Source organism: Solanum pennellii, chromosome 6 (genome assembly GCF_001406875.1).
Source record: "Solanum pennellii chromosome 6, SPENNV200".
Classification (NCBI taxonomy): Eukaryota; Viridiplantae; Streptophyta; class Magnoliopsida; order Solanales; family Solanaceae; genus Solanum; species Solanum pennellii.
The window spans coordinates 15,882,755-15,902,215 of record NC_028642.1 but is presented as its reverse complement, the minus strand read 5'-3'; the positions used below and the strand labels follow the sequence as shown (position 1 = coordinate 15,902,215).

Below are 19,461 nucleotides of genomic sequence, written 5' to 3'. Positions count from 1 at the left end.
TTTTAATTTGGAAAGTGAGTGAGCTTTCCAAAGTTGGATTAGGAAAGTCAGTGAGCTTTCAAAATTTGTTTTAAGAAAATTATGCCATGAGAATAACATGCATCGTCATACTTATCATATTTCACACAACAAATAACTTCTTACACTTAGCACATATCATATTGCATATAGGACATTACATCCTTTATATCATTTATTCATATGCAATGACACCTTGGAATCATGGACTTAACATTAAGACTTTCCAGAAATGAAGGCTCAACAAATAAAACCTCAACTAGGAAGTCTACTTTAGCAAACACAGAGTCTGCTTCGTTCATTCATATGTACTCCATTTCATTTCATTCATAGGCCAGTGTAACCACCAGCTATACCTAGAATGACCTAATGTCATTACTTGAATCTAACTCGCCTTTTGATTATCCTATCCTAATACCTTTGGTATAATATATTTCATTATGTGCATCATTTGAGGCTGGCTGCCTTCATTCATTGGGAACTTTAACTTTTACCGACATAGATCATGTGAGAATCATGAAATCCAGTGTCATGAAACCCCACACATAAAAGAGGTGGAATCATCGAACAAATTGACCCAAAACATTCTACCGTACATGGGAATCGAATCCCTCCAGATCCCTATATTGGCAGTATAGGTTCGAAGACTAAAAGAAATAAGGAGACCCATACCCGACATGCCGGACAGTCTCATCTCATTAGGGTGACGTGAACCCTACCCTTCCCGAAAGAAGGTATCACCGGTCATAGCTAGTCCATCGGTGCTCAGTGTAAAGTTCCATTACATTCAACTTATACTTCATGGAAGCTGGCTTCTAGTATGAGGACATTATATCTAAATAGATGATTTCTCATCTCATCATTAGTATTAAGTGTGTTAATCTCAATACTTTCATTAGAGCGTTCATAGAGACTGGTCTCTTCATTAACTTTACACTCTCATTGGTGAGTATGTTTTGGTAATATTAACTTAGGCTCATTTGAGATTGGTCTCATCTTTTACATTAGCCTCATATCATGTTGTCACCACATTCATCAGTATTAGCACATTTGTTCTTCATAATTACTCACCCCTTTTTACGTGAATGTTCATTCATCATATGCCAATGCACTTTGCCATTTGTGTGTTACACACTCTTACTTAACCCTTTTAGGGTTTCATCATTTCATCACATAATAATCATTCATCATATGCCAATGCACTTGGCCATTTAGTGTGTTTTAAACTCGTACTTAACCCTTCTAGGGTTACATTATTTCATTACATACATCTTAGGTTCACTTATTTTTAATCGTATGCTAGACTTCTGGGTCTATACATACAAGCCATGAGGCTTCATTCCTAGTTCGTTTAAGTTATTCATATCTTCCTAAGATTATCTTGTACAAGACTTATGCATCTTGTATGTATGCCAAGATATCAATTTCGATCTAAGTAGGCAACATTATTCTTAAAGATTTAATTCACGTATGACTTATCCATCTATACGAAATTTGGGCAAGGGAACCCAATTTCGAGTCCCTTAGACAACACTTACATTTTTTTTCCATTTATTTTATTTTGGTCAACATGACATTGGGACCCTAAATCAAGCCCCAACATCAACGTTTCGTCTTTCTTTTTCTCCTTTGAATTACCTCTTACTTGGATGAGGGGTTGTGAATTCAAACCCCCACAACCCCTTTTATATTATTTTTTTTTCTATTTCTCCATGTTTAATTCGAGTTGACTATGAGGTTGTGGGATCAAACCCCCACAACCTCTTTTTATTTCTTTTATTCTCCTCCTTAAATCTCCCTAAGAGGTCGTGGGTTTGATTCCCACATGCCTCCCCTTTATTTTTCTTTTATTCTCCTCCTTAAATCTTCCTAAGAGGTCGTGGGTTCGATTCCCACACGCCTCCCACTTAATTTTTCATTTAATCACCTCCTTAATCTTCCTAACACGTCGTCGGTTCGATTCCCACATGCCTCCCCATTTATTTTTCTTTTATTCTCCTCCTTAAAACTGCCTAAGAGGTTGTAGGTTCGATTCCCACACGCCTCCCCCTTTATTTTTCTTTTACTCACCTCCTTAACCTGCCTAAGAGGTCGTGGGTTCCATTCCCACACGCCTCTCCCTTTATTTTTCTTTTGTGTTACATTTTCCAGCCAATACCATGGTTTGAATCCCCTTCACTACATTTCTTTTTACTTCTTTATTTCATGGTTTTTAACATGGGGAAGTCACGGGTTCAATCCTCCATGACCTCATTTATTTTAATTCATTTTTTTACAACATTTTGAACCCTCTTTGCTGACAAAAATTCATCACTTGAAGATGGAAACTTTCTTTTAATATTTCAGCATCCTTTCATCAAATTACACCTTAGTTCTTAGGGGAATTTCGTAGTGCCTTTAGAACGTTTTAGGTGCGTTTTCATGGATTCGTTTAGACAAGAGATTGTCCCTCAAATCAGCCACATTTAAACTCATATGAACATAACATTAACATAAACATGTGTATATGAAATGTAAAGAACTATCATGACAAAACCATGAACCATAGCCATGGCAACATACACATACACACGTAGTTAAATTTTCGGAAACATCAACATAGGTCACATAATTCAAAACTTACATATAAACACATAATCATCACGAAAACATGTTTCATCCCTATTTTTATACCAGAAAACATAACCAACCTATGATTCAACGGGAGCTAGTGACAGGGACATGCAACGGGGTACAATCCTAGTTTTCGGAATGAATATTCTGAACCTTAAGGGGTCTCTTGGGGAAGGTACCAAGAGAGAAGAGAACCCATAACTTTTTGAAGTTCAAACCTGGACTTGATTCCCAAAGAACCCCTCCAAACACACGTCCAAATCAAAGAGCTTCAACACCAACTTGACGGAAAAACCCTCTCTTTACGTAACGTGTTTGAATAGTTGTTTCTTTATAATTTTCGTTGTGAGTTCTTCAAGTGTTAAGAAATATGGTTTACCTACTGTTATTGTATTTTATTTTTCACAAAAAAACTTGAGTGATAGTGATAGAGACGTGAGAGAGAGATGAGCGTGGGAGAGAAGAGTTTCCTTAGGCTTAGGAGTCTAATTTAGGACTTATTCAAATAAGGTTTTATTTAATTATTAAAAATCTGATTTCCTTTTATTTTAAATCAGCTAATAAATAATAAATATTAATTAATTACATTAATTTACAAATTTAAATTAAAAACGATTTAATTTATTGCTTCCACATAGGTTCGAACCTGGGTGGAGCAAGACTTCACTTCAAGAGCCCAATTTCGGCTCTCTCTCCCCAAAATGCCCCTCCACCTTATTAATTAAATAATTAATTATATATTTAAGATAATTACAATACTACCCTTAGACTGGAAAAATACCATTTTACCCCTAGACTTTCCAAACCTAAGATTTCCTCTTTGTAAGTCCGGTAAAGACTCCTTTGAGTAAATATTAATATTCGAGAGTCCTACATGGTTGGAAACAACCTTTCCTAGCTCAACTAACTCTCCAAGTTAGTTGGCTTGGATGAAGCAAGTGTTCCGAGGTCTTGTTCTACGCGCATCGATCCGTGTGAACCGGTCTAATCATCGGCATTCTAGACACATTAAGCATTACTTAGCATATTCATTTTTAGGGTTGTTACATTACATGTCATTCTAGAAGCACATAGAAATAAATTTTATCTTCTTTAATTCATCCAATACACTACTATATAACTATCGATATGACAATAATAGACTCATATTGTCAAGTAGGAATAAATGTGCGTAAACCCTAAGACTAAACACACAAAGACATAGTAATAATCTAACATGATCACCTTAATAGCATCAATAGAAGAACACATATACTTTCAAATTAATTATCATGTAAATAGATTCTATAAAACTTGAGATAAGAAATTACACCGATCATCAAAATAGTTCAAGTAGTGTTGACAAGATCATGATCATCATATTACATAAAGTAACGCCGACAAGTTCACTTCAATTGCAAGTAATGCACATAATACCGCCACCATAAGTTGACCATACCAATCACAACATAATTGAAGTCTAATTAACATAAAATAAATTGAATTATGTCAGCATACCACCACTCAATCCTCAACACTACAATCCAAAGCTAAACCATCCAATTCAATATAATAAGTCCCTTACCCATGGACATAACAAATAATCCAATGCAATTATTACAATACTCAATGAAACTAGGTCAATTCACTACATATTAATAAATCTGATGCATCCTAGATATCAATTCAGTATAATTATCACATTATTCAATAGCCCATAGAAAAGTAAACTAGAATTCATAAGCATTAAGTCCAAATCACTTAACCAATAAAGTTGTAAAAAAAAAGGGATCAACAATTACATGGGTTTATAGGTTAATTAAGTTAAAATCATGTAATTCATAACAAATCAATCCATATACAATGCTTTAAAACCTTTAATGCAAGAATCAATGGATAAATCATGAAATTTGACAATTCATCTTTGAAAGCTTTAGAAAACTTCTTTGAATGTTTGGCTAATTGATGAATAGAGTATCAAGGATAAAAAATCATATCTAAATAAACCTAATTCTCCAATTTTATGAATTATATCCACTCAATTCTCCAATTCAATCCCTTACTTGAGTTTTGGCTCCAATGATGTTCTAGAGAATTTCTAAGGGAATTTTGGTTTTTTTGAAAAATTATATGTTCTAAGTGTTTTAGATTTATATACATGTTTAAAAAATCCAAAAGTCCCTTTAGGAACCTCCCAAAGTCTTATTTTGACATGGGGTGAATTTACAATTTCACCTTTTGAAGTTACAGTGAACTGCGCAGAGACAGATCCAATCGACGGTTGCCCATCGATGACTCGTCCCTTGACCAACAGACCGTCCTATTGGTTCGTGGTATGGGACAAAGTCTGGTCTTTCGCCTATCATTCTCCAAGCCTAACTATGAATACATGACTCCTCACTTACGGGGCGTCGACTGACCCACTGGGCGTCGATTGCCTCCATGGTTTGGGCTGTCTGGGGAAGTCATAGACAATCATGAAGGGTACTTCCAGAAGGACCCTTGGATTGTCCTTGGGGATTTTTGCACGGAAGTTTCCAACCCGAACATGATAGTATAAAATTTTAGGACCTATCACATGAATTTCATAAGAAACAAACATGTAAAAATCGACGAAACATGCCAAGATACACAAGGTCGTTCCAAGGCAAACCTTTCGAACGTTATGGACGTTCTTGAACGTTTGACCTCCAAAATTGAAGAAACTTTACACACTACCTATAAATGCTATAATAACTTATATTAATACCTCATAACCTTATTAATTACACATAAACACATAAAACCACATATGAGGCACATATATGACTTACTCGTCGATCTTCTTGATCGTCCCTGGACGTTTCACTTCCAAATCAACTAAAACTCAACACACTGCCTCAATAACACATCACAGACAATTTTAGGACCTTAGACCATAATGATAACCATGTAAGTCTCTAGCTTCACCTATGTCATTTCAGAGGTATTACAATCTCCCCCACTTGGACAACATTCGTCCTCGAATGAAACTTCCCACTCTCCGAACACTTACAAGAATAGAGATTCAATTAGTAACTCACGACAAAACCATATAACACATTATACAATACAAAAATCTAAGAGAACATCAATTTCATATAATCATGAGAATAACAAAACAACAAGAAACTAGAATAAGTTTTATAACTTATAATGCCATAAAACTAACATGCTTCATTCCAAATAGAAAAAAACTCATTTTATGATCAATATCATACTAATATACAACAGTTTTAAAAACATTAAAACAATTTTAGACCAAAGAATGAATTAGTCAATTTTGAAATTTTTTTTACAGTGACCAGGCATGCCTTATAGTAATTTTGTAAACATTTTTTTAAAATGCAACTTTTAGACAATTCATTATAGAAAGATATAAATATGCAATGTAGAACCACATACACACATATTAAAACATAATCATGTCTTTATAAAATGCACAATGCAAGGAATCAGTTAAAATAAATTTCAACAAGTTTTATAACTTATAATGCCATAAAACTAACATGCTTCATTCCAAATAGAAAAAAAATCATTTTATGATCAATATCATACTACTATACAACAGTTTTAAAAACATTAAAACAATTTTAGACCAAAGAATGAATTAGTCAATTTTGAAATTTTTTTTACAGTGACCAGGCATGCATTATAGTAATTTTGTAAACATTTTTTTAAAATGCAACTTTTAGACAATTCATTATAGAAAGATATAAATATGCAATGTAGAACCACATACACACATATTAAAACATAATCATGTCTTTATAAAATGCACAATGCAAGGAATCAGTTAAAATAAATTTCAACAAGACCCCTAAAATTAATTCACATGTAACATACTTCTATGACATTCTACTCTCAAACTAGAGTTAATTAGAAGAGATAAAAAAAATCAATCAACAATTCAGTACTCACCATACTCCCCCACTTAGATGTAACTCATAACACTAAATAGATACAAGTACTAACCATCATTATCCTCCTCATCCAACTTTGCTCCTCTAGTCCGAAGTGTATAGAAATGCCTCTTATTTGGAGCATCATCTTTTGGAACATTAGGAGCAACTTGTTTACCCTCTCTCCCTCTAGCCTCAACGGTAGTACAATCCATCACCTTCTTTCCTTCTTTACCACAACCAAAGCAACTCCCCTTACCCTTTAGGCATTCCCCATAGTGCCTATTTCCACAAGTGACTCATGTAGGTTTTCCATTTTGTGAACAACCTCCTTTCTCCAATTTCACCGTATCACTCCTAGGTTCTTCTTGGATTTGATCCCTCTTTTTGATCCTAGTTTGATCTTTGTCACTAGAACCACTCCTTTTCAAGTTTCTAGATATCCTCTTTAGTTTGGAGTCTTCAATTGATTGGTTATACACGTCATTACTAGAAATTGAGTCAATAGAAATGCTTTCTTCGAAAAAGTTATTGGACTTTTGCTATAGATAGATATCACATAAATTATTGACCGTTGTGAAAAATTCTTGGTTCTATTAGAATATAATGTAATGAAAATGTTGCCTTAGCAAAACATCTGTTGTTGTAGAGCACCTTAACACAACAGTAGTTTCAAGTGTTGCAATAAATCCATCAATAACAACGCCTTTTAAAAATTTTTATCTACTGCAACACTTGTCTACTCCCTCCATATTTTCCCTCTTTTAATTTCACAAAAAAAGGTAAATATTTAATCCCTAAAATTATATCATCTTTATGTCTTTTAGAATTTTAGGTCATACATTATCTTCTCCATAGAAGTGAGTAACAAACCTAAACAATCGAAAGATTCTTGAACAAGAATCTGGGTACATCTTGAATTTTTCTTTCAGCTTTTCTCATTGTCTGTTCACAACAAAACAAAGAGAAACCTCATTCAGATGTAAATTGCTCGATCTTCACATCTTGGTTTTTAGGTATGTATCGATTCTTTTTTTCTACATAGGAGCATATGTGACTTTTTTTGTTAGGGTTCGAATTTTTTATGCAATTTGAAAATTTAATTGTTTTCTAAAAAAAAAAATAAGGTATGCATATTCTTAAATTTTTTTCTATCTTTCATCTTTAGGATTTCAAATTGCATATGTCCATTGATGTGTGTCGCTTGTGTTTTTTCTGTTTTTTTGTTGCGTTGTGTTCTTGTTGGTTTTCTGAATTGAAAATAATGTGTTGGTTCGTACCTTGTTAGAGTAATTATTTGTGGAATATTTCATTAAGACTATCTGTGTACTGAATGTACTCTCCTTGATGGAAATAAGATTTTAATGTTTAGTGTAGAACCATGTTCAAATTCTCAATTATCTAGTATGTAATATGATTGTTTCTGTTTTCATGCTTTATATGCACTATTGGGATTGACATCTTACATCAGTTATAATATGACAAATCGTCTAATTTACTGGACTGGCTACACAGGAAACTTCATATACTCTCTTTTCTCATTTCTCTAAATATATTAATACGTACAGATCGTGTAGATTATATTAAACTTCATGATTTTGTTGTGTTATAGGGATAATGTAAAAGCTGCTCAAGACTTTGAAAATCGGAATAAGTTGTCACCAAGGATATAAGATCAAATTTTTTTCTCGTATCTGTCTTAAGATGCAAACTTAATGATTGCAATAAAAAGAGACCATGAATGTTCTGCCAAATTGTATAAGATCAGGCATTCCACATTACCTATTTTTACCAATAGTTCAAATTGTTAGTGTATTCCGAGGCGTTTCCAGGTGCCTTCTTTTCCAACTGGTAATTTCTTGTTCTACATTATTCTGATCCCCTTCTAACTTGGCGTATAAAACATATATTCAATGGCTTATTTACTTCTTGTAAGATTCCTGGATTGGAAGTTGAATACTATCCTCCTAAGGAAGATGTGATTTTACAGTATGAGTCTCAAACAAATTTTTACTTAAATAGTCTCAAGATTATTGGTAAGTTAATATGTTTTGAACAGTTAGTTGAACACATCGAATTTGTTTTGGGTGTTATAAATTAGTTATGTATACTATTGCAGGATTTTCTAGTAGATGCCGATGAACGTGAACAAGTAAGTACAACAAATTATATCATTTTCAAACATATTAGACTTATTTTTCAGAAATATGTTTAAAAAAATCATTAGAAAGGCTGTTGCTGGAGAATCATTTGGAGAAATTGGTGGTTTACTTGGAAGGCCACAACCATATACTGTTAGAAAAACTGAAATTTCTCAAATTTTATGTCTGAGTAGGAAAACATTTCTGAACATTCTTCGCAACAATTAAGAAGATAAATGGATTATAATGAGAAATCTTATTCAAGTATGTGTACTAGGATATGATCACAAATTGTGCGACATAGAATTACAATGAGAAAAGTTCTAATATACACTCAACTTTCTTTGATCCTTTTATTTTTGATAAATAGAACCTGCAATGATTTGGAGTCATTGATAATGTTGACGAAAAAAGAACTTCAAGTTTGGTCTTCAACAACTATTCTCATGTTTCTAAGCATGATACTCTAACCAATCTTATCTGAATAATATAAATATATAAACATTATAAGATAGAATCAAGAAACAAGTTAATAATAAAAGTGAAAGTTATGGACGTGAACACCAAATAGTTCTTTATCATTATGTAGTTCTAAGGGGCATATTGAAATGGCTCCTACTCTACCAGAAAGAAGGTGGAAACAGTATCAACTCTATACAGAATGTGAAGGAAACAAAAGCATCCATAAGGTCCCCTTCTGTTCTTATTTAGGTAATAGATGTCAAACTAGTGCAAAGGGGAGAAAATACATCAAGAAGAGAGTTACTATTGACATGGGAAACAACATCAGTTCATTGCAAGAGGAGAACGGGAAGCTAATATATTACCTGATAACTAGAAGAGTTATTCATAATAGTCATAACAAGGAGAACTAACAATGATTGATGATCTTGCAGCTGCCACTTATAAGCTTGACTTTACGACAATTTCCAACATATGGCCGAATCTCTATGTGGTTATATTTGAGAAAAAAATACTATTGATGAATTATCAACATTTTGTAGGTCAATAGTATTGACTATGGTTCCTAATCTACCTTTAAAAATCTCACAAGGAATGTAATAAAGAGTTTACAATAATTGCAGCTTCTTAAGATTGGGTCTGAACATATTTATTGGCACTTCAGTACTGATAGATATAGGATCATAAATTATTGTTCTATACAATTAAATCTTTCTTTCAAGATCGGACAATAAGGAGAGGGATAAGATTTTTATAATGATATCAGTATGTTATGCTTGATGAACACTATGAGATATGAGTGTGACTCTTTCTCTCTATGCTTCATAAAAAAAATGGTCTAATTTATTCTTTAATTATCCAGGTGCAGCTAAGATCAACCCTTTGATTTCATCTAGGAGATTTCACTAGATGAGAAGGAGGAGGAGCAAGAAAAAAGGATACTTTCAGTGAATGAAATCATTAAAGGTGAACGGCCATATCCTAAATGGAGTTTGTACTGCAAATAGAAGGAAGAAGCTCTGAATTTAGGATATTGCTTTAAGGTAGTTTCTTTTCACTACTTTGTTCATTTTGTTTTATTGGATTGTTGATGTCCAGACCAATATGTTTTTCTTGACTTTTTTATCGTCTGTTAAGAGGTTTGTCACTACTTTATATAATTTAGTATTTATAATTTTCATTCCTAAAAAATTGATAATGTAATCCACGATGCCGAAAACACTTGAATGTAGTAACTTAAACTAATTCTCTTGCTATTTGATGGAGTAAATTTCAGTAGGAAATATGAATTCTCTTTATGGTTTTGTGGTTCCGTTTATGTTACACACTTGGAGGTCATGCTTTGAGACACAATGATTTGCTTCTACTACACATTTTATCGAGAAAAGATTTGAGGTCTTAGGATGAATTTATAGTGAGTTCTTTAGCTTTACAATTTTAGATTTCTATCCACAAGAAATAATGATTTTAAGTACAAATTACCTTTTGATAAATATGAGACTGTTTGTTTAATTATAACCCTAAAGCATGCTCGAGTTTAATGAATCTCTCTTTCTTTTATATTTAGACTTTCATAGTTAGAAAACTTATTTCTTTATTTCAAAATAAAACATATGCCTAGTTTTAATCAAAATATAAATTGTCCAGATTTTTGTTTTCTAAAATTCGGTTAACATCTGATAACATGTTTTTATCCTGTTTGAAAATCTAGTGATATCCATATTCTACATAGAGTACACCTTGACTGTATCAATTCAGACTCTTGAAGAGAAAAAAAAATTAATTTCAAAATTGTCAATTGTTGTATTTATCCATGGGTCAGAGTTTGAGTTCTCTTGTATTTCAAGATATACATGGTGTGAGGTTTATTTGTGTTTCCTACTGCATCTACATGAAATTTTTTTAAACTAACGAAGTTTATATATTTCAATTAACTCTTGCATATCTGGCTTCACATAAGATTTTGTTTCACATAAAGTATGCCTACGAGACCTATCCACATGGCTGTCTTGGACTAACTAGAATAATTCAGCTTTAATTGTATGGATGAACAAATAGATTGTTCAGTTTATTTCCACCCTCGTTTAAATTTTTGAGCAAAGTGTTTACTCTATTAAATTTATTTAGGAATTACAATTTTTGTTTTTAAAATTTAAATTGTTGAATACATGCTTCATTGTATAAACTTATTATTGGTGCAGATTCTTATTTGGATGGCCATGAATTATGCATTCTAGAATTCGTAAAAGCCTCGACGATAGGTGATCAATGAGCAAGTAAAACTGGAGTTCAAAGTATAAGTATTTTGTCATTCTTAATAGTATACATAAATGTAAAAATATGTTATTAATAGAAGAACGGTATAAATAAGGTAACTATATATATAGAGAGGATTTGAACAGGCTTGTTGGGGGAGCTAGTTATTTGTTGCTTTGATTGTAACTCTTTTGATTGTTTTTTTGGATTTTTGTTTGTTGAACAAATAATAGATTACGTTAAGAGTTGTATAAATTTTTATGTGCTATATTTTTATTATATATAAAAATAATTATTATAATAAAATTAATATAATTCGGTATATTGAACCGTTGCAATATGCCATTTGTTTGTTGCAATAGCCTACTAAACTATTGCAAATGGTTCAAATAACCATTGCTATATGCAAGTTGAACCGTTGTTATAGCTTCAAAACTGTTCCATAAAATGTCAACACAACCCATTAGAAATCGTTACATTAGGCTAACAATTTATTGCTATAGATTGTCCTATGGTATCGAGTTCACATGTGTTGCAATAGATATAACTATGGCAACTATTTTTAAATCGTTTCACAAAATTGTTGCAATAGACCGATCATTACACGATAAGATGAAACGGTCCCTAAATTGTTTCCATAGGACTAATGCAACATTTATCTTATTTGTTGCTTCAGTTTCAGAACTGTTGCCATTAGCCTTTTCTAGTAGTGCACCATGAGTGTATCTAGGGTCATATTTTCATTTAACATGGCCCTACCGCATTCCTCCCTCACTAGATCCGCGACCCTGGTCACAAATCTACTCATCTCATCCCTCGGATTAGACGAACGGAATAGGAAATATATAGATAACATGGAGAATTTCAAAGAGTACTCCTCAAAACTCATATTGTCTTACTTTAGATTGATAAAATCTTCTTCTTTAAATTCCCTTCTCTCATGGGAAAAGTACTTTCAAAGAAAAGCTTCCTTAAATTCTTCCTACTCAATAGGACCAGACTCCACCGGCCTATTATCCTTCCAATGAGTGTACCACACTTGAGAGACATCCCTCAATTGATACGAAGCTAACTCCGCCTTCTCCCTAGATGTAACCCCCATAGCACTCAACACCTTGTACACACTATCTACAAACACTTTGGGATCCCCTCCTACCTTAGAGTCAAGAAATATAGGATTATTCATCCTCACAATGTCTCTGAACCTAGACGTCATAGTACTCTCCACAACATTAATCCTAAGCACCATACTCAAATTCGATTGAGTAGTCATGGCTCCGGATAAGCAAGAAAAGACTATCCAATATCACTATTACTCAACTCTGGGGGAACGACCGGAACATCATTACCTTGACCTCCAATAGGGACTAAATCACCTTGATCACCTTGAGGAAATTTCTTAACTTGAGGAGGAATCTCCTCATGCACATCAATATCCTCAACTCGCCTACTCGGTGTCCTCAACGTATTCATCTTCCTAGAAACACACGGAAAACCATAAGAAAATAGTACTCAAAACTTTTACTCTACAGCACGACATAGTAGTAGAAAAGAAGGGAAACTCTATTGTCCTATAGCCTCTTGCCCATAGATGTGTCACGACTCACACCGACGGTCAATACTCTAATAAACATGACTTGATGAGACTTTTTGATTCCTAAGACTACTTTCATAACCTATGCTCTGATACCAAGCTTGTAACATCTCGAAACCACACCCTAGACGATGTGGCATTTTAGGAATGCAAGCGTCTTACTGGACCTCTCAGAGGTATTGTACAAATCTCTTTTCATATCGTTCATTGCATATACATAATTAAAAGTAGTGCGGGATAAAAAATTTTAACATGAATATATTAAAACATCTTTTCCATATAAAATCATAGAAATGCTAACTCTAAACATATGTCATCCTTAGACTCAAGTTTACTTGGGACACGACCCATACAACACGAATATAAGAAATACTTAGTCTATTATAACTCTTTGAAATAAAAGACATAAATGTATGCCCTCTAGTTAATTGAGGAATTACTTCACTTCACCTGAATGATGCTACGATCCAAGTCTTGCTTGCCATATGCTCCTCACCTACCAACCACTATAGAGATAGATCAAAGCATAGAGTTAGTACAATGTACTAAGTATGACTTTATGCATAAAATTATGAAAACACACATTTATTAGAAATATGCAACTTTTTGACTTACATATTCGTAAAAATAACATTTAACAATTTAGAAACATGTAAAATAACATTTAAACATTTTAACACATTTTTAAGATCACTTTACAGTGAACCTATTTCACAGTTACAATGAAGTCCCTTCACTGTACAATGAAGTGCCTTACCTGCAATTTAGAGACTTTCTAGCATGTAGTTCCCTCACTAAAAGCTATCCTAAGACTCACTTAAGTACCACAAAGACAGAACGCCCACACACCCTCTCTAGGAACACTTAAATGATCCTCAGACCACCTATAATGAGATCAATAAACACTTACAAGACATCATACACCACATCGACACATAGATAATATTACATTCTCCTTCCAAATGCAATCAAAAGAATTACTCAAGTAAATCCAGAAGATAACTTCCATGACTGACCTCTTCAGGACTACCTAAATAATCCTTAATGCTACTTATGGCTTAGATCATGTCCACATAATTAATCAGTTTCCCTAACTAGAGTCATTCTTAAGACTTATCTAGGTAAGATACGAAGTGACCATTCATGTGCCCCTTTCACACCACAACTAGACGACCCTTAACTACTCTAGATAAGTAATTATTCATTTAATATGATTTCTTAAGTTAGGTCATTACATTCATTAGTTCATTTAATACTCATTAATCTCATAAAGACATTCTAGTAATGGTCTTGTACAAGACCTAGGGACTCTAACTAACACCTTCATAGCCTATTCTGCAATGTCAAGATAGTGTCCCATACCACAACCTAACTTTCATAGAACTCTAATGCTAGTAGGTATCACATATAATGAGAATAGGCAACAACCGGAATAGACCATGATAGCTAGACATGGAATCCGAAGTTCTGTCCTACTCTAATAAGGGTGTACTACTTGCCAATGGTAGAACTAGGAAGCATCCCATGTACGCACATGGTTATGGTATATGAAGGGCGTGCTTTATAATCTTGTCTCATCCATTAATATAGAAACTTCCCTTACCTTACTCACTCGCAGCTATCATTTGTTCTTATAGAGTAATTTACATTAAAAGTTCATATAAAGGGGTTCCATACTAAGTTCATATCCTAATAACATTTACCCTGCCAAAAAGTTCCACTAGGGCTACCTTAATGTGGTGACAAGAAGCTCATAATGACTTTCCTAAGGTTTAATATGATCTCATTCCATCCAATCAACCTTAAGTCTATCATTCCTTTACTTGAAGGATACCATTACGACTTTCGACTTCAACATTCACAACCTTACCACTAGGTTCAAGGTTTCACATAAAGGAATCTCTTAACATCATTTGAGGTCTCATGTCATTCATACATACAAGACTAAGAGACTTTAGCATCCTAAGTCAAGACATCTCGTATTCACATTCATGCATGCATCAAGTAAGGGACACAACTAAACAAAGACAAGACACAACATACTTCACTTTAAAACATATTGTGTCATTCTATAGGCACATAGAAATAACCATTATCATTTCGAAGCCATCTTATACACTACCATATCATAATCAATATGAACATCATAGACTCATATAGTCAAGTAGGAATAACATGATGACCTAAAAAGCATCAATAAAAGAAAACATATACTTTCACATTACTTAGCATATAAATATATATAATCCAACTTCACATAATCAACTACACAAATCATCAAAATACTTCAAGTAGTGTTGATAAGCCCATGATCATCATTTTACATAAAGTAACTTCGACAAGGCCACATCTGTTGCAAGTAAAGCACATAACACCGCCACCATAAGTGGACCATACCAATCACAACATAATTGAAGTATAGTTAACATAAAATAAAGGGAATTATGGCGGCGTTCCACAAATCCATCCGCAACACTTGATTCCAATGATAAAGCATCCAATTGAATATCATAGGATCCTTAACCATGGACATAACCAATAAACCAATGCAATTATAACTATACTCAATTAAACTAGGTCAATTCAGTACATATTTATAAATCTAATACAACATCGATATAAATTCAATATAATTATCACATTATCCAATAGCCCATAGAAAACTAGACTAGAATTCATAAGCATTAAGTCGAAATCACTTAATCCATAAAGTTGTCAAGAACAAGGGTTTATCAATTACTTGTGTTCATAGGTTTATTGATTTAAAATCATCAAATTAATAAAAATTCAATCAATATACAATGCTTTAAAACCATTAATGCAAGAACCCATGGATAGATCATGAAATTGGACAATTCATCTTAGAAAACTTTAGAAAACTTCTTTGAAAGTTGGGCTACTTAACGAATAAAGTTTCAAGGATAAAAAACCATACCACAATAAACCTAATTCTCTAATTTGATGAAGCATCTCCACTCAATTCTCAAATCCAATCCCTTCTTTGAGTTTTGGCTCTAATTTAGTTCTAGAGAATTTCTAAGGGTATTTGGGTTTTGATTTTGAAGAATAAAATCTTCTAAGTCTTTTAGACTTTTATACATGTTTAAAATACCAAAAATACCATTTAGGAACCTCCCAAAGTCTTATTTTTACAAGGGATGAATTTACAACTTCATTCCTTGAACTTACAATGAACTGCGCAGAGACAGACCCAATCGACGGTTGCCCATCGACGTGCCTTTCCTTGACCAACGGAACATCCTGTCGGTCAATGGTTTGGGACTGAGGCTGGTCTTTGTCGTATCCTTATCCACGCCTAATTATCCACCCACGACATCTCACCTACAGGGCTTCCATTTACCCACTAGGTGTCGATTCCCTCCGTGGTTTGGGCTGTCTTGTGCAGTCATGGGCACTCATGCCTTCTTCAAGGACCCTTATATGGTCTTTGGGGATTTTTTCCCGGACGTTTCCAACCCTAAAATGCTTGTATACAAGTTTATTACTTCTCAGATGAATTGCATCCAAACCAAACACCTAAAACTCAACGAAAGATGCCAAGACATAGAAGGTCGTTTCAAGGCAAACCTTTCGAACTTCGTGGACGTTCTTGACCATTTGACCTCCAAACTTCATGAAACTTGACATACTACCTATAAACACTATAATAATTCATATTAAGTCCTCATAATCTCATTAATCGCACATAAAACCATTAAACCACATATGAGGAACATAGATGACTTAGTCGTCGAACGTCTAGGTCATCACTTGATGTTTCACTTCCAAATCACCTAAAACTCTAGAAACTGCCTCAATACCACATTATAGACCATTTTAGGACCTTATAACATCATGAAAATCATTTTACTCTCTATATTCACCTAATTTATTTTCGAGGTATTACAAAAGCAAATACCCATTCCAACCAAGCCTTCTCCTACGTAGCCTTTTCCACTCTTGGCACAACTAGGCTTCTTGTTTGATGAACTAGTATTCCTTCCATTCATATACTTATGGTTAGATACCATATCTTCCCTAGCCTTACATAACTTGGAAGGAACATTATTAGAGACCCACTTTTAAACCTAGGCTTGTCTTATATCTCAGGCCTATTCTTTGCAGAACCACCATCATAAGATCTTGCCCTCTTAGCATCTCTAATCTTCCTCTTATCCCTTGACTCTTCTAAATGTTGGTAATGAACCATGAGGCGGGAAATGTTCATTTTGTCATGTAGCATAGCCTAATGACACTCCTCATGCAAATTATCTGACACCCCCGTCACAAAATGACTCATACCATCTCTAGGATTTGAAACCAAAGAATGAGCATATTTTGACAATTTAGTGAATTTCAAGGAGTATTCATGAACAACTCATACCTCCTTGGCGAAGGTTGATGAGCTCCACCACTTTAGATTCCCTCTTCTCCCTTGGAAAGAACAGATCAAGAAATCCTTCTTGAACACTTCCCAAGTCACCGGTCCTCTCCTTAACGACCTATTGTCCCTCCATTGGACATATTAAGCTGGAGTCACATCCTTGAGGTTGTATGTTGCTAACTCGGCCTTCCCACTAGTAGACAACCCCATAGCATGAAGGATATTGTAGATTTTATCAATTAACCTTGGACCCATAGAAATAAGGAGGGTTCATCCTAGAGAAATCCATTAGACGAGAGGCCATGGTAGCAACTTGTTGGTGTGCTCGGGGTACAACCTCCCGATTAGCTTGGGTTGTGATGGCTTGGGCTTGAGTAGTTACGGCTTGTGCTTGGGTAGTAATGGCTTGGGCCATTTGGAAGAGAGTGGCCCTTATGTTCTCATCCGTCAAAGGAGGAGGATTCACCGGGGCTTTGTCATCATTCACATATTCCTCAAGAGGAGGAACTTGATCACCACGGGGAGGGACCCCCGCATAGGCAATCTCTTCGTCAAATTTTCGTGCCACATTCCTTCAAGGATTCATGGCCTATAATCACAATAGGAGGATTAGATGCAAAAGAACATACAATTAACACTCCAAAGGCACGATATTGGACTTGAAGAAAGAGTGAGTTTCCTAAGCATCATACGGATTCCTATTCATAAGTATGGCGCGCTTCACAATTATTAACGAACCTACAAAGACGTGGTTGAGAAAGACATTGACTTAAAGATATTTAACCTCATGCTCTGATACAAAGTTTGTCACATCCAAGAATATTCCCTAGGTGTAACCGACATCTTCGTCCTCTTTGAGTACTAAAAATAGCATCTTAGCTTACATCATTGCATTCATAGGTCAAATTTAGCGGAAAATTTTAAACTTCTTCTTACATCTACTNCCATACATCAAAGTAAGAATGCCTCACATGGGCTATACAATGTTTCATACTAAATGGAAAGAAAGAAATATAGAAATCTTAAACTCAAAACAACTCCATTAGCTAGATAGTGGCATCGCCCTCAGAAAGTGAGTACTTATCCTACTTTAATGATCAAGAGATTCAAGCCTTCTTCAAGTCATCTTCAAAGGCATTTCAACAACTGTATCCTAGAATGTTGAGGAAAAAGAAGAATTGGGGTTAGTAAACCATTTGTACTAGTATGAGACCATATGCGCACAAACTTGAAATCATACAAAGAAAAGGGATATTTAATAAAGGTATGCAATTTATTTTGAAAAACCCATATGCATATTCAACAAGACTATACCATATCACTTAAGCATATTCATTAAGTCATGGGCAAGTACATCACTAGACCAACAACATCAAGTCTAGGCAAGTCAACATGCATAGCATATAGTTGTATACATAGCCAAATAACTCTATCATCCTTTCATAATAGTAATAAGCATGAATAAGAGTACATTTCAACATAATCAAATCAAGACGTAACCTACGAACCCCTATCAAGTCAACAAGTGCAATGACTAACAAAAACTCCATAACCTTCCTCAATCAAGTAACCCAACAAGAATCATGACTAACATCCTACTTCACATGGCATGGTGTTTAAGAGTATATATCATCTTACTTTTACCATATAGACCAACATATATTCATAAGTGAAACTAATCATCATATAGTATCAACAATGTGAAAGTTCATCATAAACATATCATATATCATCATCATCATATTCGTACATAAGAACAACCTCCTAAGGTTTTCCTCAAGGAAAACTAGTGCAAGGCATAGGTAGAGTCCCATACCCCCCCCCTAGGCTAAGTCAACCTCTGATGTCACCCTCGTTGGTTTGTACTTCATTACTTCATTTTTTGTTTAGGGAACCCTTGCCTTAACCGAAATAGACCACAACAGCTAAGCATGGAATATGGTGTTGTATAACCTTACACCGAATGAAGGTTCTTTACGGACCAAAGTAAAAACAAACATAAATGTACCTTTCTAGGTGGATCCATTAACTAGTTTCCTAGGGGGGCAACATAGTTCAAGAACTAAGAGATAGGTATAATCACTCTACATACAA

At 34.2% G+C, this 19,461-nt stretch overlaps 1 long non-coding RNA gene across 4 annotated transcripts; it reads left to right on the top strand.

The window, feature by feature from the left end:
• Positions 1 to 7,166: 7,166 nt before the first annotated feature.
• On the top strand, positions 7,167 to 11,661 carry LOC107021384. 4 transcript variants are annotated; one of them, XR_001457020.2, is made up of 6 exons: positions 7,167 to 7,546; positions 8,143 to 8,381; positions 8,467 to 8,566; positions 8,650 to 8,682; positions 9,996 to 10,176; positions 11,335 to 11,661. It is a non-coding gene; the product is annotated as an uncharacterized LOC107021384 (long non-coding RNA). The 4 variants fall into 4 exon arrangements; XR_001457019.2 differs by lacking the exon at positions 8,467 to 8,566 and having other exon boundaries at positions 7,172 to 7,546; XR_003578736.1 differs by lacking the exons at positions 8,467 to 8,566; positions 8,650 to 8,682 and having other exon boundaries at positions 7,172 to 7,546.
• Positions 11,662 to 19,461: the final 7,800 nt, after the last annotated feature.